The sequence below is a fragment of the Haliaeetus leucocephalus genome, unplaced genomic scaffold (genome assembly GCF_000737465.1).
Source record: "Haliaeetus leucocephalus isolate CR32 unplaced genomic scaffold, Haliaeetus_leucocephalus-4.0 Scaffold228, whole genome shotgun sequence".
NCBI classification, from domain to species: domain Eukaryota; kingdom Metazoa; phylum Chordata; class Aves; order Accipitriformes; family Accipitridae; genus Haliaeetus; species Haliaeetus leucocephalus.
Window position 1 is genome coordinate 18,658,875 of NW_010972664.1, and position 26,353 is coordinate 18,685,227.

The following is a 26,353-nucleotide window of genomic DNA, read 5'->3' on the forward strand; positions in this document are numbered from 1 at the left end:
TAATGTACGAGGAAAACTGAGAGAAGAACAGCAAGTCTATTAAGACATAGCTGACATAAGAGAACACAAACCCTTGCCACAAGGCACTTGCAAGCTAAGAGGAAGAAATAATTTTAAAAAAGAAGAAAGGGGGGGAGTGTTAAAAAAAAAAAAAATTGAAACCAGAAATATAAGAAAAGAAATACAATATATTGGTAATATAGACCAATTTTTAAGTCAGTACATTCCAATTACAATGGAATTAAGTGGCTTTTAAGTGAGGTCAGGATAGTCTCCTGGACATTCCAGTTCAGGGAAGCAACACAGGAAGAAGGCACAACACAACACAGAGGGCATAAGGAATAAAAAAAAATCTACAAAAACACTTGAAGGACATCAAGGCTCAAAAGTGACTACGATTTTCTAGAAGCAATGCTGAAGGAATCAGTGTTCCTCCCAGTCCTCACAGAAGAGGCAGGGATCAGGCAAGGCACAAATGCTAGAGATAACTGCATCACACATGGATACAGATGGCATCAGTAAGGAGAGATTTTACTTCTTTGACCATGGGAAATGCTATTAAGGACAAGAGGACATTCACCTCATACAAAAGGAGGAGCACCAACTTGCTAAGCTACTGGAAGGTCTTTTAACAAGGGCTAAAATGGGCAGGTGAAAAAAACCCAACAGCTAAGTACAAACAGCAGTAACTTGGTTGGGACCTCCAAGGAGGAGGTGAGCAAGACAGAAAATAGGTTGCTAGAGGGGGAAAGAAAAAAAGGAGGACAAAACGTCTATCAGATAAGCATCTCCTGTGTCCATATAATAACGCAAGAAGTTTGGTGAATAGAAAAATAAACTAGAAATCTTAACACATCATCAAGATTGTGACTTAATTAGCATGACAGAAATCTGACAGGCTAACTCATATGACTGCAATAGAAATATAAAAGGGTATATAACCTTTGTGAGAAGGATATGGGAGAGGAAAAAAGGAATGGAGTGTTGCCTTGCAAAACACATTGCACAAGCATGCTCTGAGGCCCAGAATGTACAGAGCATCAAACCTACTGAAAAACTACAGGTAGTGATTAAAGGCAAAATAAACCAGTTCCGCCATAATGGGGAAATTCCACAAACTACCAAACTGGAAGATGAGTCGGGCTGTTGAAAACAATTAATGAAGTAAGCCAAAGCATTTGCATTAAAAAGTTGGTGAAGATGGGGATTAATTACACATATTCTGTGGAGAAATCAGCAGACCACAGCTTTCCAGCATCTTCATGGAATGCACTTCAGACTTCTTTTAATTTAAATTCAGAAGTAAAGAAAAGACCAACGGGACGTTTCTTCTAGACTGGGGTCTAGCCTGTATGGATGAACAGACTGAGCGGGTGAGAGTGCAAGACAGTCATGAAGTTCACAATTCTTCAGAAAAGAAAGAGGGAGAAAAGCAAAATAAAAACAAAGGACTTCTAGAACGTAGATCTCAATGATCTCAGAAAACTAGCTGCTAAAAATCCCTGGGAGAGTCTACAGGAAAAAAGAAGTTAAGGAGGCATAACCATTCTTCCAGGAAATTAAAATAATATCATAAGCACAAGCTACACCAATGAAGAGGAAAGAAAGAGAATAGTAGGGTTTTAACATCACTAAATTACGAGCTCTTTACTGCTACCAAGACAGGAAAAAAAGCCCGAAGAAAGCAGAAGGATATCAGAATACATGAGAGTCAGTATAAAAATTGCACAAACATGTAGAGACAAAATCATAATGGTCAAAGCACAAAATTAACAAGGGATATTCAAGAGTAACAAGAAACCATTCTATTAGTACATTTAGGTAGATGAGAGAAAATGTGGCTCAGTTAATGGAGAGGAGGATCAACTGACAGATTATTTGAGCAAGCTGAAGTGCTTAACACCTTTTTTGTACCACCTTTCATTCAAAATTTCAAGTGGAGAGACACAGATAATTCACTTAATACTCATGAAGAGAGGTATGGTCTTACTCCAGAAGAAAAAGCAAACAGATTAGAGAGCACTTAGCTAAGTTAGATATTTTTCAAGTCATTTGTGTATGAATTTCATCCTGGTATCCTTAAAGAACTGTTTGAAACAGACTTTGTAGAAGACAAGAAAAGACTCAAAGAATAAATATGGTACCTAGCATGAAAAGAGAGAGAAAAAAGAAAGAAGGACTAAGGGAATTCTAGACCACTCATTTTAAGCTTAATTCCCAGAAAAACTATTGAAAATTAATCAAACTAGCTAGTAAGCACCTAAATATAAAAGATGAGTAGCAATCAACATTGATTTAAGAACAAATCATGCCAAAACAACCTCATTTCCTTCTGCAACAGGGTAAGAAACCTTGTAGAAAGCAAATGCCATGCACTTTGACTTTATTTTGGCCTTTGACAATCTTCTGTAGTATTCTTATAGGCAAGATAGGAACAAAAGAAGCATAGCCATGGTATCACACAGACGCAAAATATTTGGATAAGGGAATCCACACAGTAATTATCAAAATACAAGAATACATCAACAGGGTTTCTGCCCTGAGTTTTGTTCTGTTTTACTTTTCCATTAATAACCTAGATGATGGAATAGAAAACATGTTTATTAAACTTGCAGACGACATGAACCTAGGAGGGCACTGAATGACTGAGTAAAATTCAAAATTACCTTGGCAAATAAAGGAAATTGTCTAGAGGCACCGGATGAGATTCGACAGGAATATGGGTAAAGTAATGTACCTGGGCAGAAATTATTAATGACACAAATGCAAGATGGTGATAACTGAGCAGGTAACAGTTTTTCAGAAAAGGATCTAGAGTTACCATGAATTATAAGCTTGATATAAGTTAGCAATATCTTGGTGAAGCAAGGAGTCAATCATCATTTTGGGGTTTGTAAAAACAGACATGCAGCCCCAAGGACACGGGAAGTAATCTTTCAGCTCTACTCAATTTGGGAAAGTTTCAAGATGTAAACTGTCGAATTATGGGCAGTGTTTTTCAAGAAGATGTGAAGCAGTTGAAGAATATCCAGAAAAAACCATGAATGATCATAAATACAGATACCATAAACAGTGTGGCACTGCCAAAAATTATTACATGTTACCCAGATTTCCAGTACATAAAAGGCTGTTGCAAAGGGAATGGGATTAATTACCAAATAAGTAACGGAAGTAAACTTTAGCAAGAAAAATTCAGGTTAGGCAAACGTAAGATCTTTTTAACGGCAAGAATAATGAGGTACTAGAATAGAACACTTGAAGTGGGACTCACAACTTAACAGTCTGAACAATTACTTGTCAGGAATAACAAAAAAAACCAGTCTATCCTCTTTCGGACAGTGAAGAGGACTACCCAAGTTCCTCAGGCCTTTTTCTTTTTTGAAGGTTCTAGGATGGTTAAAATCATTGACAAGCATTAAAGGAAAACCCACAGAAGAAAAAAAAGACAGTTATGAAGCACTGCAAAATGATCATGTAGCTTAGGAAGAGAAAATTTCAGCCCAGAAAGGGACCCTTTTTGCGCTTGGATTTCAGCAAGGTATGTGTTTATACAAGTAATCTAGGCCAGAAGTGAGAGTGTCTCTTACGATCCTTCAAGATAGCCTCATTACACCAGGACTGTCAATCCTTTAGGTTTCAGTATGCATTAGATGCTTACAAATAAATCTGTCACGTCCAGAGACTAACAGAGAGTCTTTAGAATAGAAGCTAGTACCTGCTAGGCCTTTCAACTGGTCTGATGCCAGCAACAAGTCACAGCAAAGCAGCAGCAGGAAATTTAACAATTTTTCGTCATCTGCTCACTATCAGGGGAAGAAAAAGGAATAAAAGGTAGGAAACACCTTGAAAGCAGCAGCAAATGTAGAGTGCTGGAAATCAATCGTACCAGGGCACAGTATCTAAGCATGATTTTGTTAAAAACACATTCATCAAGACTGGACTACTGTATTAAGAGAGCAGAAAGTCTAATGAGTGGGCCTCAACTATATTTATTTTCAATGTTTACCAACTTTTCCAAAAGCAAAAGTTTCTGATGGTACCAACACTCTGGCAACAACATCTCCCAGTTCTGTTCATCTTCTGGTTCTGAACCCCAAGAGCACACAGGTGGAGGCATGTCTGTACTGCTTCTTCTTTCCCTTCAGAACAGTCCTCTCCACCCCCTCACCTTCCCATCCTTCTAACACAGATTCTACTTAAACCACCTGTTTACACAATTCACCATCCACATCCTTCTGTCACGGCTAACCCCACGGCACTGGTCCCTGCTTTCCTCCCCTCTACAAAACCAGGATCCAACTCCATCCTCTCACCCCTCCATCCCACTCCCTCCTCATCTTCCCCATGATCCCTGCCCCAGGTCGCCTGGGGCCTCCTCCCCAGTCTTGAAGAGAAAGGGCAGATCCTGACACGGTCGGTGTTTCGGCAGCAGCTGCGGGGAGCGGAGCAGGCTGGGTTACCACCACCGACAGAAGCAAGTTACCACCTGCCCCACGACTTGCCTTAAGCACTGTTCAGATGATGAGGGCAATCATCTGAGGAAGGATGTTTATCAGGTGGTCAGGTAACAACCTCCACACCGGCAGGGCTGGGAGCTTCTAGCTGCCTGAGTGGCTCAAGTACCCCAATGGATTACTCCAGTCTGTAGCAAGTATCGCAAAAGAAGACTGCAGAGAAATTATTTCCCAAGTCAGATTTCATAGCTTTTTGCCTGCCTAGAAGACAGCCAGCTCGGCTGGCCCAATGCATAAGACTTCACACAGCAGTTCATGTTACCTGGGCTGTCACTCCAGGTGAAATGCCTGCTGGCAGATCTCCTTCAGCTCAGGACCTCGCTTGGAGGCATAAAGCCTTGCAGATGCTACTAAGCACCATGATCTCTATCCCATTCCCAGGATCACATGCAGAAGACGCAGCTGGCCAGCAGGGTGGTCCAACACATCTAGAGTACGGACTCCCCCAGCAGAAGAGACATCGCTGTGCTGCATTTGCCAACGCGTGAATTGCAGACAGCACGGCTGAAAAGCGTAATGCGGAGATCGACTGAATGAGCGAGTCCCAAACATCGCAGTGCCTAGCAGGTCTGAAAGGCCTTCGCATAAAACAACGCGAAGGTGCTTCCCATCAGTGAAATTCCACCTGCTTGACAGGGAGTTATACAATATCAATCCTATCTTAAAGATAGGTAAATTGAGGCAATAGATACATAATACCTTGCTTCAGGAAACACAGGAAGTTTGCAATTGTTCTTGAATCACTAACGCAGGCATAGATAAAAAGGCCTACTCCCACTAAAGTCAGTGCCAGCACGGTTTGGGGAATAAGAACAAGGTTAAGTTTTAACATCTTCCGAAGAAATTGAACCATTACTCTAACTCATTATTCAAACACTTCTACTTTAAGACTCTTTCCAAATGCACTGCTTGTAAACATAGGCATAAGTGTGGGAGTTAGCACATATATAAACTATTTTGTATACTTCTGTGATGACTGCAGCTAACCCTGAAGCCACTGGAATTCCGCTAATGACAGGACACACATGTCCACCAGATAACAAAACTGAGATACCAGGAAGCAAATTCATGCCACAGTGATGCATGTTTCTGACTCCATCTAGTTGCTTAGTGCTGTCTGCTTCTACATTACTTGAAACCTCAAATATCCAAACAGCTTTCCCAATATCCACACATAAAACTTCAGAAAAATTAAGCCATTTCCTTTCATGTGTGAATCAACCTGTAGATCCCATGATATCTGTTGCAAAGTAACACTGAGACCAAGAGCTTGTTAAAAAAAACCCTCTACTTGAGTAGAAAACCTACACCCACATTGTTCAAAGACTTGGCCAATTATCCCATGACAGAGTAAGGCAAGAACTTCCTCCATGGCTAGGTTTTTGCATACTTGTTCATGAGAAGGCTTTCCTTAACTACCTCAGAAGTTTTTGACACTTTCAGAAGCAGAGATGACTGAACTATGTGAACTTACATGATTTCTTCGACAGTTCCTGTCCTCCTACAGATATCCATATTTTTTACTTTCATCTAAATACCATACACTGCAATTACACAACTTTTTAAAACAACATTTTTGGCAGAAGTGTCACACCAGTTATCTGGAATTTCTAAGCTCATCTAGACCTAAGAGCCTTCTGGCCAACATTTTCAAATCTAGTATCTAAAATTGCTCTTCTAAATCCATATGCTACTAGAAGTTCTCTGCATCCAGCAGCTTCAGCAGGTGCTTCTGGACATTAAGAGCTTTGGAAAAAGTAGCTACTTATTTAGAAACATAAATATGGAATTGGGTAAGTAAGATGAGATGATCAGTTCTTTCAAAGCTTAAGTCTTGACAGTTTTAGGATGTATGTTTTCTGTCTCCAGATCCTACAAAAAAAACTGAGATCAGTTAGCATACTTGAACAAACACCCCTCTCTGAGGCTAGCAGGGGACTATCTCCAATGAAGCTTTTAAGTTGATCGCCTACTTTCTCTGCCGGCCTGACAGCTAGAACCTACAGGTACTTTTAAAATCCATCTTTATGCAGAGGGTTTTCATTCTGCAAATCCAATGGTGTTTACCGTAGAGATTTTACCAACTAACTCTCAATCAGTTTGTCAATTATGAACTTTATGAATTAACAGCATTTTAACCTTATATGTGCACTTAGAAAAAAAGTCAAATTAAACAGGTGTAGTGAGAGTAAGGCTGGCAAATGTACTCTAAAACATTCTTCAGGGCACAATCTCAACATACAATTAAGAACTCCTATTTTCACTGTGCATTTGCTTCTTTAAGAGAAAATTAGTTTCTCCCAAGGTAGCTTGTCATTACTATGCTGCCACCATATTCTGGTCTGCTATCACAACCAAAAAAACCCACCCCAAAACCCTGTTTCTCATCTTTGAACTAACCCTACACTATAGAGTAGCCAAATGTAAGTAAAGCAGCTAGATGCCAAACAGAACTTGTGAATACACTTGCTTTTCTTGTAGTAATTCTAGAAGTTATTGCAAATACATGGTATCTCTACCTTTGGTACATTTTATTCCCAAATATTGGAGCTTATGTATGTACAACCTGACAGTAACAGAAAGCCACCTGCAGTATCTGTAGACCCTCCAACAACTGCACAGGAAAACAATGGTGTCCAAGGTGAGGCAGGGCAAGCAGTACTACTCCGTCAAGAACAGTGCAATAGTTGGCGTTATGGTATTTTCCTAAGAGCAAAGAAGCTATTGAAATTTGCTTTGTTCTGGATCCCCAGTACAGACTGAATTATTTGGGACAGTTTATCTATCTCTTAAGTCAAGTCTGCATGGGGACGTTGAGAAAGTTAAGGCAAATCAACTAAAGGTCTGACACCAATATGCACACACTTAATTGTCCTGAAGCTGTGAGTAGATGCTCTAATTCAACAGCAAAGCTCCCTGTAGCTCCTTATTCAGTTAAGCTACATTGGTCTAAGGCTAATTTACTCCTGAATTAAAGCAGTCCCCCAAGGATTCAGCACAACTCTTTTTTGCGTACTGACTTTACGCATTTAGCCAGTTTGCCTCGCCTCTTCCTGAGTTCCCCAAGCCTTAGGGAGTTTTCAGCCTACAGCTGTAGGGAGCTCGCCTACTTCATCTCTGATGTTGAGAACATTAAACTGAGTGTTTTCGTCAACATTTTCCATCTAGAACACAGAAAAACTAAAGAGAAAGTCCTTGCATTGCTTAGCTGCTTCCTGCTCCAAGGTGAAAATTCAGTGGGTTTGGAGTTTACCATTACCTTGCTCCGACACTCACTCTTCGACTTTGTGGAAGCCAGTCTTGGGAAGTGGCATGTTCACAAGCAGAAACAGGCAACAAAAAAAATGCAAGAGGATACTAATCCCAAAGTGGGATTTGAACTGTCACATCACCTTCTTTAGAGACTTCAAATCATGTCAAAGCTCTATCTACTGACACTGGTTTTATTCGTCACGATTTGGAAATGGCAATCCTATCGCCATGCTCTACTGTTTCGCATCGCAACCACTGTTGTGGTACCTCAGCACTTTCTGGAAATGAATTATATTTTATGAATTCAGTACTAATTCAATTCAATACTAATCCTAAACTGGGATTGATAATTCTCAAAAGATTCTAATAAAATTATCTACAGAAAGGATCAATGAATTTTAAAGCAAATTAGTTGCTTCCTTACAGCGAGAGGTCAGATTACCATTTTATTTTAGTCAAAATTTAAAGCACTTCTCAAACTATAAGTTCAAACTATACTTAGGAGCAGCAAAGGTGTCCCTGTTCCATCTAGGGTCATTAAAACTTACCTGGATGCTGGCAGCAGTTGAGCAATATTTTGTTTTGGCCTTACTGCATGGATGTTCAGGTTTCAGAGATGCTTTGAGTACACTTGCACAGACACACTTAAGCACACATACACGTGGACGATATCCCCATGTACCTCAGAAAATTAAAGTTCCTGTATTAAGTTCATTAATTGAGCTATCTGAATGCTAAACTAGAGTTAGAGGCCCCACTGTATTGCAGCTAGCTAAAACGACTGTTTAGAGGAATAAACAAACACACATAATGCCTGATGTTTCCTTTCCCCAAAATAAATTCATTCATTATAAAAGAACTGTCACATCATCATCTTTAGAGACTTCAAATCATGTCAAAGCTGTATCTACTGACACTGGTTTTTGTTCAGCACAATTTGGAGACTGCAATCTTATCACCATGCTCTACCATTTCTCATCACAACCACTGTTGTGGTACCTCAGCACTTTCTGGAAATTAACCATATTCCATGCATTCAAATGTAGATCTAACACTTTAAAACACCGCTCAAGCCAGGTGCCACCAAAATAAGAAGTAGGTAGTATGCAACATAGGATGCACTGGAGCATGGACTTTTTAAACTTGCATTTTTAATTCTAGATGTTTTTAAAACAGAATACTTAACCTCTCAGCGTCAATTAAAAAAAAAAAAACCCAATCCCAAAGTGATTTGTGTAGCACTATCAAACAAGAACCTTTTAATATTTTTATATATTTTATTATTCAAAATAATAACAATAATAAGTATGCAAATGAAAGTAAAGCCCTCTGGACAATATTTTCCCTGATTTGCTGGAGAGAAGGACCCCTAGTGTCCAGCTGGATTTTAGCCAGCCTGGGGTCTGGTGACTACACAGCATCCAGGATAAAAAAAAAATCTTAGCTTGTAAAATATTTCCTGCAAACACCTTCACATCTCTCTCATTTGGAAACCGACTGATTAAAAGAAAAAAATACATGTATACAGTTCTGCTTTCTTAAACTAATTATTTCAAAATATTATCAAGGTATCATGCGATCATCTGGACTCTGAGGATTCATCATTACTGATGAACAGGAATGTGCCTTGGCACAATAGTTTCAGTGGTTGATTATGCATTGCAGACACCTATAGATAAACATCTCTATTTGTAAAAAATGAGCACTGTCTCCAAGAGCAGTTTCTGATGAGGCTTTAAAAGCAGCATCAAAAAAATGTAATGTTAGAAGGATGAGGCTGCCCAGCCCTGTCACATAGTAGCATTGCTTTCTAAGAGGAAAAAAAAAAAAAAAATCTGCATCATTCCTTATGATCAGGGTTTTACCCATTTATTTGGCTAATCATTCAAATGGCTAAACAGACCTCTAATTTGAAAATAAAAACCGATTGATGCAATCACAAACAAGTTCTGAAATTGTGATTTATAAAAAAGAAGGGAAATCTTGTTCTAAGCCAAAACACACACACAGTTACCTTTTTCTAATCAGAGCATTCATTTCTCCTCATTATGATCTCACAAGCACATTAAAATCTTATTAACATTAATTACTTCTGAGCGTCTATGCATGAGCAGCGACAGGCTTGCGTGCGCGCGTGTGTGTGTCTCTGGATCATATCTACATTTATATACCTTGCTGCACTTTGCTTATAAAACATGTGAAAATATTGCTGCTAACACCAATTAGCTAATTTCACACACACAGATAGTAAGCTGCTGTCTCGCTGCACAGCTTATTATAGACCAGCAGACAGATGGACAGACAAACAGACGCAAAAAGCATCACGGCTCCTCCTAAATGCAAGATCTGAAATGCCTGGCACCCCCAGGAGTGCGAGTTTTATCCTCATAAGTCTAAGGGAACAAAATGACACAAATACAAAAAAAAAAAAAAATTTAAAAAAAAATACAAGACAGCCAAATATCCCATTTTCTACACAGATGGGTTCAATGATGAAGTGATAGAGACAAAGAAAAAACTGGCAGGCAGACAAGCAGCAGGCGCACAGAGAGATAGACAGAGACAGATAAACAAAGCAACAGAGAAAGAGATGAAAGCGTATTCATATATGTGAATTTGGGCTAAGCAATATCAACTTTATCCTACCAATAAGGTAAGGAAAGAAACGGCAGAGCCAAGAGTCACAATAGGTCCAACTTCACAAGCAAAATAAAATCCTGACTCTCTACAAAACTATTTATGGATTCTATTTATGCTGAGCACACTGCACACAGCACTGCTGCCGGTGAGACTCAGCTCCACCACAAACTCCAGAACACACACAGGCATCTAGACAGTTATTGCTGTCAAGCTGCAGCTTCCTCTTCTTTTTCACCTTTTGTTTCCATCTAATTTAGATTCACCTCTATCCCACTTCTAAACCCCGTCCTCCTGGACACTTCTCTGCCAGGGGTTAAGATATAAACAAGACATCAGCATCCCTCATCATACCAAAGCCATGTTTCTTGATCACCGGGAGATTAGCCTCCCAACTGCAAGTCTTTCAGTCCTTTGCAGAACCCAGGTGGGCGCTTGGTCGTTCTCCTCTCCACCCAAAATACCCACCTCTGCTCACCCTCTGCAACTCTGAGAACTAACTGCAGTCCTCGAGTGGAATTAAAACTTCCACTGACATCAGTAGGATACAAGGTTTAGAAGTGTCAAAATTTGCCTTTCAGCACTACTACCCTTTGTTTCGCTTCTGCATTCTTCCACTGATGACGTGATCAGGCAAAACACTATAAGGAGGGAAAGGATTAAAGCTTTGGAAGTCAGTTTTCTGGAGAAATTTCCAGATGACATGAAAGGCTACCTTATTGGGAACATTTTTGAAATGAACACATCTTCATTTCTCATAGTAACACAAGTGATTGCATTTTCTGCTCGCTCCTCTCAGATCAAGAGAAGGTAAATGTGGCAATTATCACTGTTTTATCCCCAGCCTTTTTCACCAAAAGGTTTCTGAGCACTTTGCAAAATGTTCATTAAGCTTCCAGACATGCAGAACTCACTCTCATCACTCCATTTTACTGCTAGGGAACAGAAGAGCAAAGAGGTGAAGTTGAAGTACCCAGAACAGTAAGAAGGTCTGCAGCAGACCCAAAAAGTCCTCTTATTTACATTTCTCACATCTTCACTTCTTACACATGCCCTAAGGTCATTATAAACAGTACCTGAATTAAAAAAAAATAAAATTCAATGTTTGAGGACTATACTCAGGATGCTTGACTTTTGTTTATCTCACTCATGACCTTCTCCTGATGATGCTCATCTGGAAGACCTACTCCCACACAAGCCCAGCACAGCTGCTGAGAGAACTACCATGAATGCAGCCAAGCAACTTCAGGACATGTCGGCCGTACTTCAAACATCCAAATTAGTTATGGTTTATTCACAGTAAATCCAGTGATTCCAGGAAGCTCTGGAGCTCCTGGGCATGGACATTATTACGGTTGTATCACACACAAGTGGTAAGTTTCGTGCACCTTGATCGAATTCTGCCCAGCTCAGTTTTACTGTGCACACACAACAGATCTGGTCACACTGCAGAGAAAGAACCATGACATATGGCCCCTTCTGCCACAAGGAGCAGGTACGTGACCTGCTCAGGCAGAAAATAAGTAAGCAAATTGAACACCACTCCATTTGCTCAGCTTACTATGCTTCTTTTGTTAAGGTTAAATATACAGGCATTGAGAGTAAAGATACAGAAAAGTAAAAGCTTTATAAAATAAGCAAAGAGCAATAAAGACTTGAAGCTTTACAGTTTTATGCATATGACAAAGTAGGCTCTTGCCTGCATACTTCCTAAAAAATAAGAGCATAGACCATTAAAGTCTCTTTTGAATCATGCAGAATTACTTCCTTCCTGGCCTTTCCCCAAAAAAGTGCTCCGAGAGGAAGCAAGACTCCCTCTGACAAGGCAAGGAGCCTCACCAATGCTGACTAACGGCGGTTCAGCCAGAAGTTCAGCTCATTTTCCCAGGCTTTTCTGAAAGCTCAGAGAAATCCCTGGCCAGTCATTCTTCCAGATTCCAAGCTCCCTGCTGTGCTCCCACCTCACTGCTCTCTAGGCACATTTGAAACTTAGGAAGACAGGAGGGCCAAGGAGAACTTCCCCCTAACCGCATCAGTGATCCCCATCAAAACCAAAGGAATGGCCACAAAGATGTGAGTTCAATAAAATGGTTAAGAAGTAAGTATCCACTAGATATGCTGACTTAATGCCTGAATAGTTGTTGACTCTTTAATCCATCCTTCCCCAAAGCCCATATAGATATATAATGGTTCATGGCACCCAGAAGGAAAAATGGTGTGTCCTACCAAGCACTCCTCTGGAGTTCTGAAGACTCCATGCGTCTTAATTATATATAGAAAAAGTTGTACCTCAGTAAATTAAAAAAAACCAAACCCAGAAGCTCCTTTAAGTAAATGCGTAACAGTACAGATGCTTAATGAGAGAAAAAAATTGCCAGTTTTTATTACCACAATAGCATGTAGAGGCAACTATGTAATAGGGAACCTCTGTAGAACTTCTCTCTGTCTCAGTTTAGCATGTAAAGTGGATATACATGTCCTAAAAAGTAAGAAGACTCAAATACAATTGACTTGAGGATCTCTCATAGGACCAATGCTTATCAGCAGAGACAAATGAATCTCAGAGACCATTCAATCTACAGAACAGGTCATTATGTAGATGTGAAAGGGGAACAGGGGAAAAATTTTTACTGAGGGGGTGTGGAGGGGGGGGGGGAAGACATTTATTGGCTTTCCTGTACAAAGAAGTGTGACTTGTCTTTCTCAGGTGGGAATTCTCCCAGTAAACCTGGTCTCTTCAGCTACTGTATTCATCTACTTCATGAACCTTATTGTATTGTATCTACCAAAAGTTAGAGCAGGCTGAGACAGCATGAGAGTACTTAAGAGGTGCACTTGGCATCCAGACCAGCCTTGCGATCCAAACCCTTTTGTGTCCTTTTGGAGGTTAGTAAGATGAGGTTTTACTGACTCCATCCTGGCTTTCATAAGCTTCTCAGGGATTACCGAAATTGGAGATTGCATATGAAAAAGCTGGTTCAACCATTTCCTAGAAGGGATGTTCATCCAGTTTGCCCTTCGATCCTTGAAATGAGAGACATGCCTGAGGAGTGTTCTTTGTTATAATGTCTCACAAATATATCCAGTGATGGTGAGTCCATAAGTCTCTGATAAAAGGAAAACCTTATTGTGCATTCCAGCCTTTTCTTTTGTAAACATACTATACTAGATGAATTTCACTTTCAAAGAAGAAAGTATTAATTGTGCTGGCTAATAAAACTTTCTGTTGCTGTCCTTCCAATCTGGTCCTCTAAGCATCAACAGACATTAAAACTGGCTCTTGGGAAGTGAAAAGATATTAGAAAGCAGTACAAACCCAAACCTTGTTTGCAAGTTTTCAAGAATTGAGATCTGAATCTCATTCTCAAGTAACAAAAAGTTAAACATAGCTATTCATTGTACAGTTTTCAGGTTGAATGTATAAAAAACTCCATTCCTCCTACTGTTCATTCTCTGACAGATGCCTCAGCAGCAATACATCTGTGCTCTGCCCAAATCCAGTACTTGCAAGCCACCATTTATTACTCGCATGTGCTTTGTCTCCACTGGCAGTTTAAACAGACAAGTAACAACCCTCTTTAAATGTCTGTGTCCAAAGAACCCTTAGGGGCTATTTTCTCCTTTACATATTGGAGCTCTCATAGAGGCTAACAGCAGTTGCACATACAAGCAGTTATACATACAAGAAGTCCAGAACAATGTAACCATTTGAAGGTACTTTTGTCTTATATGTGATCAGGAGCTTCAGTTTTCTTTGGATGACTATTTCGTGAAGCAAGCAACACCACTATGTATTTCAGCCAGGTACAATCTTCCCCTATGATTATTATTGTACAAAAAGAGGTGACAGACTGGTCCAGTTTTCAAACATCTACTTCTTGGACAAAGCTAACACTGGAGCTCACTGGGACATATCCAGCTGTGGGAAATCCAATCGGGAAAAAAAAAATATTGTTGCTTACGAGTCTTTGAATTTATATTAACTGAGTTAAGAGAGTAATTATAAATAATAAACAAACAAAACACCAAAAAGAATTTTTTTTTTTAATTCTGCTATTAAAAATAAGGTTTTGTTGACATGTTGGTATGTTAAATGCATTTGGCCTCAATTTGCAGTTACTGTAGGGTCTTTGTATCTCATTCTGAAAGTAGAAATAAGACTGAAATGGCAAAGAAGTTGCATATGTGTCACAATACCACAATGGTGTAAAAAAAAAAAAAAAAAGCCTAACAGTCTTTAATATAGTCAAGAATCATCTGAGCTTCCTTTGTCCATGGAACATGGTCTTTACTTTTCCAGGTCCCATCTGCATGTACGATACACTGAGGAAGGAACACAGAAAGGCACCACTTCCTCTTTCTCTCTGTGCCTCAATTGTTCCTGATTAAAAAATGGAAATAATAATGTTGATTCAGCTACTGGACTTAAGCAAAACTAAATTAACTACTTTTGTTGAATGCTATAAGATATTTGAATAAGTTTCTTCAGAAATGCAAAGTGCTATTTATCGTATCAGCAGCTATCTCTGGCTAAACTGTCCTGGAACCTTTTGTGAGCATTCCCTTCTCCAGCTGAACTCAGCTGATAACTGCTCTCTGTTTTGAAGTACGTGTGTCACTCCTTTATCTAAAAAGCCTAGGAAAGACTTAGACAGGACTGGCACCTCTCTTTTTTGGGTAATGACAACAAAGCAAAACAAAACAAAAATCACACACAAGGTCTCAGGATTAAACCTTTGCAGATGAGCAACAACAACAAAAAAGGCATCTTTTTGGATGTTAAATTCTTTGCAGGCTTTGCCTGGGCATTATGAGAATAATCACCAACACCTCCTAAAAGCAAGCCTTTTCATCAACTCCATATGCTCAGATTTCAATGACAGATCTGTAAGAATCTTATTAATACACCTATGTATGCTGCCACAAGGGACACAGTATCTAACACAGCAAAAATGAGGTCAAATTCAGCAGCACCGTCCTAAAGAAAACTGTCTCCTGGTCACAAATCACTTGTGGAGTACCATGCATCATCTTTACTGCTTCAGACGTGTGCCAGCTGCAGCCAGTAGGCTAGAAATACAAAACTAAATTCAGCTCTCAGTTCAACGTTGATTCTTCTAAACTTCATGGAATTGGTCCGCTTCTATACAAATGTAACCTAGGGTAAAATATGACCCATAAACATTTTTGCAGAGACACAGACATTCAGAAATTTCACGTGGAACTTCTTATCCCAAGAGCACAGTCCTCTGAAGATGATTATTGTATGATGATTATTCCAGCTCACTGCTCATGAGGGAAAAGGAAAGGGCTGTGGCCTTATCCCACCCCACTCTGGTCCTACTCATACAGAATCCTGCTGCTAAAATTCTCTCCCTCTCCTGCCAGTGGGACCAAGTTAGCCCCTCTTTTTGCATCAAGTTCAGACTTTTTGTCCTCATTTTCTTTGAACAGCTCTGCCCCCTGCCTGCGTCTCAGCTTTTATTTCTTCTAGCTGCTCACATTCTTCCCAAACCTCCCTCCTAAATGCTCCATTTGTATCCTTCTACCACATTGAAGCCAATGTTCCATAGTAACATTACTCAACCAGATTTTAATAACTCTTTAAAACAGCTTACAGTCAACTAAACTGTGTTCCTGCACAACCAGTCTTAACCAGGAAACTCCAGAAAAGTTCATTTGAGCTCACTTCCTTTTTGTTTTCCACTTTTTTTCACCTGAAAGAGATGTGGAATGAAAATTAAATTCATTTTGGTAGCAGATTAAATTATCACGGGGCTGGATACGGATGTGACCCAGACAACAGGGCTCTCACTCCACCATAGAGACAGCTTTAACTGAGCTAGCTCAGTTATTAATAGCAGTTTGGTCAAGACAGCCTAGGGCTGAATGCAGTGAAAATACGTGGCTCAAAACATACATGAAATTCACCTCAGATCCAACATAATACAGCCTGCATGATCAGGGCAGAACAGTTACTATCATCTGAACTACCTAAGTAAATGCTAGCTCTTAATCTCCATGAGGCAAAAACCTCCTCAAAAAGAAAAAAAAAAAAACCAACCCAAAAACAAGACCTCAGGTGTCAGTTCTATTCTGACATGCCAGAGAAAGACCACAAGTATTCAAAAACTTCATTGGGAGGCTAAAGTAAACCCATTAGAGTTAAAAAAGAGGTTGCAATGCACTTTTAGGGTGATAACAAGGCACAAATTTGAGAGGGCAAAATGAAATTAGCTAATATAGCTATAACTAACACTCTCCCAACTGCGTTCAGAAACTGGTAAACATCATTATCCCTGTCTTGAAGGCGAGTAACTGAGACATTAAGAAATGAAGTGACTTGTTGAAAGTTACACAGAAAACTAGAAATAAACTATGAATCCTGCTTCCCTAATCTGTGGGTTGTCCTTACAAGTTCCTATGTACTTGCATACATCACGGTAGTGACTGCACCGCAATCTGATTACAACTTCTGATACTGAACCACGGCTTTGTGCTGACAAAAATACTTAAGATCTCTGTACACAGGTTTAAAAAAAAAAAAAGTTATCTAAAAAAGTATTAAGAAATGGGATTTGAACGGGATCCAGTCCCCTGTAAAAACTGACTCGGAGATTAGCAGAAAAAGAAAGTTAATTCCAGAATCCAGAAATGCCCAGCACCGGGAAAAATACTGAGCTTTCTCTTGTCCGGGACAAAGTACAGCATAGCCCAATGTACTGCAAAAGCACAAATGGCTTTTAACCTCATTCAGGAGCAGCTGCTTTCACAGCAGTGAAATGTTTCAGCCTGAGCCTGACGGACTTAGTGGATAAATGATTTGAAGTTGGTATAGCTCAGAAGGAACCAGCTCATTTAGGAAACATCACTATCTTAAAAACACACTTTTTCTATCCAATTGGAGCAAGCTTTGAAGCTTTCAAAACTTGGCCGTGGCTTGGAGAAGAAAATAAAAGCGGCATTTTTATGAAATGATGGAAATTACAAAACACGGCTTGGACTTCAAACAATCCACCCATGAGCCAGGACAGGCTGGGCCTTCACCGGGAACTCGTGTCGCTTCTCATCACTTGTATTAGTTTAGCACCAGCAAAAGGTGCCAGATTGGTAGCCCCAGGCACTGAATTCTCTATTTATCCCCAAAGCAGGGACAGCAGGAGGGCAAACTATCATAGAGATACCAACCCCTGCTACGATTCCTCACGTCCAGGGACCTGGTGACAGGAGGGTGATGTGGTCTCAGGGCTGTACCGGTTCCCTGATGTCTCTGCCGTGACTGCCCACACGGCAGCCAGTTCCCTGCGCTATGTTTCAGGAGGATGGGTTCCTAAACTGCAAGGCCTATGAAAGAGAAATAATGGAGAATCATCCTACAAGCATCCTCCGAGACTTTGAGAAAGAAGAACCAGGGATTATTTTCTTTGCATTATATTCTAGCTGTCTCAAAATTAACGAATACTAGGGAGAGCGATGAGGCCAGAGAGAGTCAATGTACTGAGTACAAATGAGATTTATATGTGGCTTGAGTCACTCCAGCCAATTAGCTACCCACCAGGCTGTTTGGTTTATTGTCCCTACTGTACAAAGATTTAATAAGCAGTCACCTAGATGGGAAGCATGAGACTAGCAGAAAGGAAACTTTTCACTACTCTACATGGAAAACTTGAGCCCAGTCCTGCAACAGCTCTCCACAGCCGATTCCCACTGATGTGTCAACGGCTGCAAGATGAGGCTCTTTATCATGACAGTCCACGTAGGTGGAAAATACGGGAAATACAGGACAATCTTTCATTATATAATTACCATGTCAGAAATCTTCCACACATTCCAAATATTCTAGGGGAATTAATAAAGTTTTCTTCATTTTTTTCTCCAATACTCAGTCTTATCCAGGACTTGGACATTTCTCATAGCATGAAAGTACAGAATGCTGGATTTTAAAAACTTATCTACTGGGGAAATGTGCTGTGTAGGGAACATATTAAACAATTCAGTCTATGTTTGGAAAAGAAATACAGATTCATCACAACGAGGAAGGATGTTCAAGAGTACCCTGAAAAAACAGCCAGTATTCAAGCCAAAGGACAGGATGAAGTGGGCACAACAGTATAAAGCTGACAAGCAGATTTAACTGACAGTGACAGAAAGAATTGGAAGCTGCCAAAGCCTAAGCTACACTAGGGCTTCTTCAGATACTACATGCACTAAAATTGAAACTAAAAGCACCAATGAGAACATTTTTAAAAACTCCTTCAGATGAGAAAAATCCTAGAAGCAGCAGCAGCAGCAAAATGGAAAATACAAACTTTAGGAAATCATACAAAAAGCAACGCCTATCAAATATAAGTAAGACTGGAAACAAAGCAAAAAAGGCTGAATTACAGAATTGGACATTTCATGACCTTTCTCAGTAGTCATGCCTGGTATGTAAGGCTTTAACGTACTTCGTCAGAAGACTTCTCTTCCTGTTAATACCGCTCGTTGCAAGAGAGCTCAAAGCCACTCATTTAGATACAATTTTTGTAAGGCAGTGTCCCAGAGGGTGTGGCCGGGTCTCCTGGGAATAGCATTTGTTAGTTTTAGAGAACCAGCAGAGGGAGCACATTAGCAATTAAACATGGTTTTCTTGTGTTTGTGCCTAAACAATGAGATTTTTTGGTTGGGTTTTTTGTTGTTGTTTTGTTTTTGTTCTCAGCATTCCTCTCTGTCACTAATGTCTGTGACTCACTTAGCTATCAAATTGCTAGGAGTTTAGAAGCCAAAGCCATGGAGAATAACAGGCTCCACATCCACCCCACATAAAACAATAGTGGACATAAGCTTTTACCTAGTCATCTTTCTTCACTCTGTCCCCACATCAACCTCATCTTACCCGTTCCTGACATCCTGCCCATGAAATCTTGTGTTGCCACACGACGATTGCTCTCAAGTTCCTGCACTGTGACCACTAACTTTCTAGCCAGAAAGAAAGGCATATGGATCTCTAGGGAGGAAAAAGAAATCAATAATTAACTTTCAGTTGGCTGAAAGGACAACTCTGAAGTCCATAAGGCAACTTTCCCAGTCCTACTTTTGTATCCTCAAGGGATTGATCGCACTTCCAGCTACTGATGATTTTAGAAGCAAAATATTAGAAAGCTTGCCTTTTAGTTGGGAAAAAAAACACAAAAAACCCATCAGTAGAGTAATCTCCACGCTGTATTTACCTCAGAATCAAATGGCACACTATACTTGCCTGCATTTTTAGCTCTACCACAATCCCAAGACAAATTTACAATGGAAGCTTAAAATTAAGAGGTCATCTACAGGTGTAACTTAGAGCATGCCACCTCTTCTGTCCTGCAAAGGATTTCCCATAGGTGCTCTGCAGAGGGTCAGAAGCGCTGCCCATTCAGGTTTCCTTTCCTCTTCACTGTAGTTACCAACTGTTTTTAACACGGACTTTATAACCACTGATTTGATACCAGCTCAAACATTCAGGAAGACCACGTGGGTTTTGGTTCACCCTTTGTTCTTTCATTTACACTTGTGCAAACTAGACATCAAATGTTACCTAGGGGTCTGTGTCCACCCACTTCAGAAAAGCACAAGGAAAGGCATATGACAGAAGGCACTGAAGAATAAAGTCCCAAAGACGCTGCCGGTGTTTGAATTAGGTATCTTTCATAAAAGATGTTGAGGAACAGTACCTGACAAGTACACCACAGGCTACAAATCTGCCCTCCGCAGGGCTGGTGGGGCAGGTTGTTGCTAATGGGAAGGGACCAGCTCTTGGCGTGAAAGGATTTCAGCCTTTGTGCTCGCCTGGTCCATGGCCTTTCTTCCCTAGTGCCACCTAGTGCCAACCCGGACAGCAGCTCGCTTTTCTGCTAGGTCAACATCTGCCCCATCGGCAGCAGGCTGGGACCCTCCACACTCCTCTCCCCAAAGCCAAACCCCAGCAGTCAGAGGAACTTTTTCCTTTTAAGACAGCTTTATCCCATTAGCCCGGTTTCCCACTCCTGCGTTTTAACTCCTTTGAGATATACGGTCTTCACTGTACATGGTAAAAGCTGAACTTTTTTCTTCTCGCAAACCTCTGGGATGTGTACCAACCTGCCCCGCGGCACCGGCAGCCCTGGCTGCCCCAGCGGCTATGGAAGAAGGGGGTGGCACGTGTCCCCGTGCCTCCGGTGACCATTTTACAAGAACCGTCCGCAAACAGCACTCCCGCCACTGCCGGGCGGTCAAAATGCCGTCATAGTACACGATGGCACTGAAGGATTAAACACAAAAATGTAAGAAACCAAGAAAGCCATAGGCAGTAATCATGCGGAACTCCCAGCTTCCTATTACAGAAGAAATGGATCAGTGCTGTTAGAATTAAATTGTAACTTTTAAGATAAATAATAACCAGAAATATAGGCAACACCATCAAAGCAAAAACCATCCTGGACAAAAACTTTTGCCTTTATTCACTCCTCACTGAAAGTTTGATACATCTGTGAAAATCTCCTCAAGTTAAAAGTTGCACAGATACTATGAAAGTATCTCAACATTTGGTGCACAGACAAACGCTACTCTTTACCAAGAGAAACCTGCATTACCGGCATAGACAGATTAAAAATCCAAGTTATTTTTCACAGATAATATTCCTTGTTAACTTTCTGAATTTTCTTGGGCCAAACTAACAAGATCAGTGAAGTTCGTTTCACTTTGATTTGCCATCATTTTCACTCTGCAGCACAGTTTGAACTGCAGACTCTACAGAAGGAACAAGTTATTCTTTAAAAAAAAACTATTTCCAGTGCATTGTTTCATTAAAAAAAAAAAATTAAAAATGTTTATAAAGGATCTGGATTTTCTAAAAGTTTTGCTTAAAAAAAAAAATCTAAGTTAACTTGAAGGTAAATTTCAGTGTTTAATTTTCCATTAATATGTACAAATCTCTTTCAGTAGAAGCTCTTCACCATACAGATCACAGTGTAAAAAAGTCCTATAAAAAGAGACAGGAGTGAAACCAACTGAAATCTATAAGGCCACAGCATGCCATCAATTTCTAAACAGAACTCCTATTCAGATCATTCTGCTTAAAACCTCATATGGTCTGCAAAAATGAACAGGGTTTTCTTGAAATGATTTAAATAACAATTTATCTAAGACTGTAATCTCTCTTGTATGGGATTTGTAAGCCATCCCACAGAATTCTCTAGCAGGGGACACTGTTCTCTATTTACATCAAAGTTTTATACAAATAATATTACATTTTTTTTAATTTTCTGCAGCTGTTTTCCCTTATGAATAAGCTGGGCCTATGAAGAAAATGTGAAAATAGGAAAACTGTGAGTAATATTTATAATAATGATATATCCGACTCAGGAAATTGCTACAACTGTCTTTATCAAAATAAACAAGATGGATATTTTTTCCTCCTTTAAGAGAAAAGCAAAATCCTCTACTATTAAAATTAATTTGACTTGGTATTTGTTTGGTATTTGGATTTGACTGTCTTGTATCCCATTTTTGGTCCTGTTAAAAAAAAAAAAAACACCACCAAAACACAAAAAACACAACACAAAACCATACACACAAAAAAACCCAACAGCGTTGCTTTTCGTCTCACAGGAGTGAGAGGCATATACACACGCCATTCAGCCCAAAATTACTCTAGCTACAGGGCATGGCAAAGCATGAAATAACTGCTCCAGAGCACTTCCTCATGTGGGTGTGTTAGATAACTGTCTGCTCCAACGCTAAAATAAAGCACACTGTGACCCAATCAACACGGTGAGCTCTGCTCCGCACAGCTGCCCGGGCTGCAAGCAGGGGAAGCCGGAGCACCCCACGCTGCCCCGCACACGCTACCCCGCCACCGTCCTACCCCCTGGCCAACAGGTTTGACGCTCCCCGAGTTCCAGCGACAGCATCATATGCCGGATTTAAGTTTACTTAGGCATACTTTACCCTTTGCTGCTGTATCCAGATTGCAAATGGACTTTGTGCTATTGAAAGGGCTAACTTTTTTTTTTTTTGCTAGAATATACTTGGGGGTCAAAGAAAATTAAATCCTCCTACTGGAAAAGTTTGTAAGATTAAAAAAAGATCTTACTGGGTAATGAAAAATGTTTCTCCTACTCCGACTCTCTTTCTCTGCTCGAATTCTTCTTGCCTGGGGTTTTCGTAAAATCAAAAGAGGTACCTTGTAGTCATTTTTAAAGTTTTTCAAAAATGTTAAGATGAGGCTGGGCTTCTGCTAAACGTACGCCTAAGAATTCTGAGGACAGGTCCATGTGCTTTCCTACAAAAAACCCGCGCTGTTGAGGAACATACACCTGCACTGGTTCAGGAGAAAATGACAGGTGCCTGCAAACCCACCCACCCCACGAGGGGGACGGCTGCTAATGCTCCAGCTGCATCACTCCGGGCTGACCATCATCCAAAGGCATCAGCAACTCCACCTTTAAGACCCTTACATTTTTGCCGTAACTTCAGCATCCCCTCTACGCCCAAATCTGAGTTTCAAAGCTTGAGAGTCAAACTTTAGGAGGGGAGGAAATACCTTGCTACAGTTAACAGGTCGTTTAAAGCAATAAACACATTTAAAGTCTATCAACAAACTCTTAATTTAGAAGCTTGAATAAAAAGGAGGAACAAAAAATAGGAAGCAATGAATGTCATTCCCCAGCTAAGAGATGAGCCACCAATTCTTGGCACACTGATGCATAAAACCTTGAAAAGTTTTGCTCAGGTTCTGGAAATAAAAAAGCTAATAAAATGGAGCGAGTAGTTTCTGTAGTTGGAGTGCCAGTGAACAGATCTGCTGCTTTGGATTTTAATTAACTTAGTTTGTTCAGCAAGGAGGCACTTCTGTTGAAACTGGGGAGTCGTAAGTTAAAGGACAGCTAAAAAAAGCCCCAAACAACAGCAAAAAAAAACCTGTTGGCAGCAAAAGTTCTCCCTGGCTGTAAAATAATGCATTTTTAAGAAACATTTCAAAGGATTTGAACGTTTTGGAGAATCTCCTAGGCAGTCCCAGGTGGGTTGGGAATACTGCATTATGGACTTCTTTGTGCTAAGAGGAAGGCCTAATGCATGTTTTTAAGAAGTCCGCCTCTTGCTATTAAATAAATAATTTTCGATTAAAAAAGGTGATTGTTACTGTTGAGAGATCTCCACTGATCAGCGTCCATTTTATATAATTACTTACAATTCTCCAGAACATTTTATGTAACTCACTTCCACTATCTCTCTTCTTTTTTTTTTTGTTGTTTTGTTTTTGGTGTTTGGTTTGTGTTGGTTTTTTTTGTTACCAGCAGAGTAGCAGTTTTATTCTCCAACAGAAATGACAGGAGCTCAGATAAAAAGACCATTTCAAATGGATCAATTTAAGCAGCCTTTAGAACCCATGATAAATCTGGGCTCCAAAAACTCGACAATGCTAAATGGGCTATGAAATGCATCACAAATCCCTCCCCAGAAAAAAAGAAAAAAAAAAAAAAGAAAAAAAGAAAGATTAATTCAGAGAAAACCTTCAATGTTTGAAATTACAAATAAGCAGCATATTTGTGGAATGAAAAATGGTAAATAAATAGTTACTATTTCTGGACAAAATGGCTCGATAGATTTCATAATTTGCCACCACTGTAAAAAATATCTATTCCCTTCCCCCCTCCCTTCCCCGGCAGTACACACGGAAACACAAGCATAACCATGCATAAAGTGGGAGGGTGGGGGGCAGCCAAGGATACAAACTCCCTCTTAGAAAGTTTGAATTCTTATTAACCCAGTGATGCCTCCATAACATTGCATTAGCTCAGCAACATAAAAGTTGGAATATACGTCTCCTTTCTTCCCGGTAAAGGAAACTAGAAAAATACTAATAATGAAAAATAGACGTTAAAAATATCCAGGAGGAAAAAGTACATGTACAATAACCAAAATTAACCCCCTCCACCCCCACGCCAAAAGAGACAAACGGCAAAATCTCTGACTAAAAATCCTGTCAGGAGGAGTGGAACCTGCCTTCCCTTTTTTTGCTTTTATTTACTGTATGCCAAGCATGGACTTTAAACTTACAGTGTGCATATATATAGAAAACAAAGAACGAGAGTCACCGTTAACCCTGGTCGCCAGCATTACAGCTAAAAGTCATTGGCAAATACTAACAAAACCCCATTTAGCAGTAAATAAGGAGAACATGATATATGGACGGACAGATGGAACTGCATAAACAGACAAGAAAAAGCAGAGAGACCCACAAACATACGGAGAGGGCTGTTTTGAAAGAGTGAAAGATATTGATTTACTTGGAACTAGTATTGGAAAACAAACGTATTTGTTTCCTTCGTGATTAAAAAAAAAGTAATTAAAGTGAATCATAAGGGGGCACACCCTGAAATAAAGTAGAAGGGGGGAAAACATTTGTAGAGGGTAAGGCCTTCTGTAGATATCCCGAATTTTAAGCTAGCAAATAGGTCTGGCAAACTTACACCTCTAAATTAAAAATCGGGGGGGAGGGGGGGGAGAATAAAGAAGTGCCGGTGGTTTAAGGAGAGCAGAGGCTTTATTCTTTTATTTTTTATAAAAGTTGACTGGCCTACCTTGTTCCCCAGTCCTCAGTTTGTCTCCTCATAGTCGCTGTCTCCCTGGAAGTACAGTGTGAGTGGTAATGACTGCCTGCCTCCCTAATGAGTCCATTTTCCTGCTCTTGATGTTGTGTATATACACACACTGCAACCTACCTTACAAACCACAGAGACGGGAAAGGGAGAGCGAGCGAGAGAGAGCGAGCGAGAGCCAGCGAGAGTGCGAGAGACAGGGAGCGAGCGAGCCAGGCAGAGGGAGAGAAAGGCGCCCGCAGACAAAGCCCTCCTCCCAGACAGCAGACAACCCTCCTTCCCCTCTCCGGCAAAATACAACTCGGCTAATGCAGCAACAGGTTCAATGCTGCCAGGCTGAGGCGGCGGAGGAAAGGTAGACGGGGCTGAGCAGGGTCGCTAGCGGAGAAGGAGCGGAGCGCCGGCTGGCTCCACCTTTCTTATTTCTGTTGCAGGATGTTGGAATGCATTGTTTCGGGCGGTCCGCGGAATTATCAGAAGGACGGGGTTTGGGTGCGTGCGAGCACGAAGCGCCGAGACGCATCAGCCATTCTGCTCCGTAACCTTAGAGCTTTAACACATGCGGGGAAGGTGTAAACATATCTCTTTTGACAGGCAGGCTGCACAAAGCCCGCTGATGATTTTAAAGTCATGAGCTCTTTCAAGAAAGACGCTCCTGAAGATAGGTTTCCCCAGACAATAGGGGAGCAGGGAAAATTGAGCTTGATGAGGAAGAAGTCTTCCTAAGAGACTGCTCAGTAAACAAGTGGAGGGAGAGGGCGATTCTCCCCAGCATTCCCTCCCTTCAAAAATATAGATTGGGAAGCTTCTACCCCTACAGCTATAATAATGTGCTGTGCTTATGTCTGAACAGGTGCAATGCATATAGTACATGGTGTTACAAGGACAGAAATAAATCTCTCAAGTAAAAAAAAACATTTTCCCAGTTGCAAACAGGCCAAGGTTATTTAAAATATAGGTCTAATTTGAAGAGTCTTCTCCCCACTCCCTATATTTGGGGGGGAAGGGGGGGCTGGAGGGAAGGTATGAACGGGAGGCAAAGATGGGAAAGTCAATACACGTAACCAGTTACTACATTTTTATTTTTACAGTGTTCTGTCATATCTGAGGAAGATATATGCTGCTTCTAAAATAATTTTCACTCAGCCCTGCCTCTCATCACACGTAAACTTACGCTGTCACAAAAAATCTGTTGATTTTAATGACAACTACAGGCATGTGAAAGTAGCAAGAGCAGGAAAACAAGATTTTGCACCTGCATGTCACCTTTGGATAAAGGTTCTCCAAGAACTTTATCCACAGGGTATTTGTTAGATGGAGAAAATGGGTCCAAGGGAGGGGAGGGGGGAA

General features: G+C 40.4%; 1 long non-coding RNA gene across 1 annotated transcript in view; it reads right to left on the reverse strand.

Annotated features, from left to right (window-relative positions):
- The window catches only part of LOC104831687, a 143,300-nt gene extending 118,148 nt beyond the window's left edge, over window positions 1–25,152 (reverse strand). Inside the window, exon 1 of the long non-coding RNA XR_774319.1 lies at window positions 24,986–25,152. This is a non-coding gene — a long non-coding RNA (uncharacterized LOC104831687). The remainder of the gene's footprint in view (window positions 1–24,985) is intronic.
- Window positions 25,153–26,353: the final 1,201 nt, after the last annotated feature.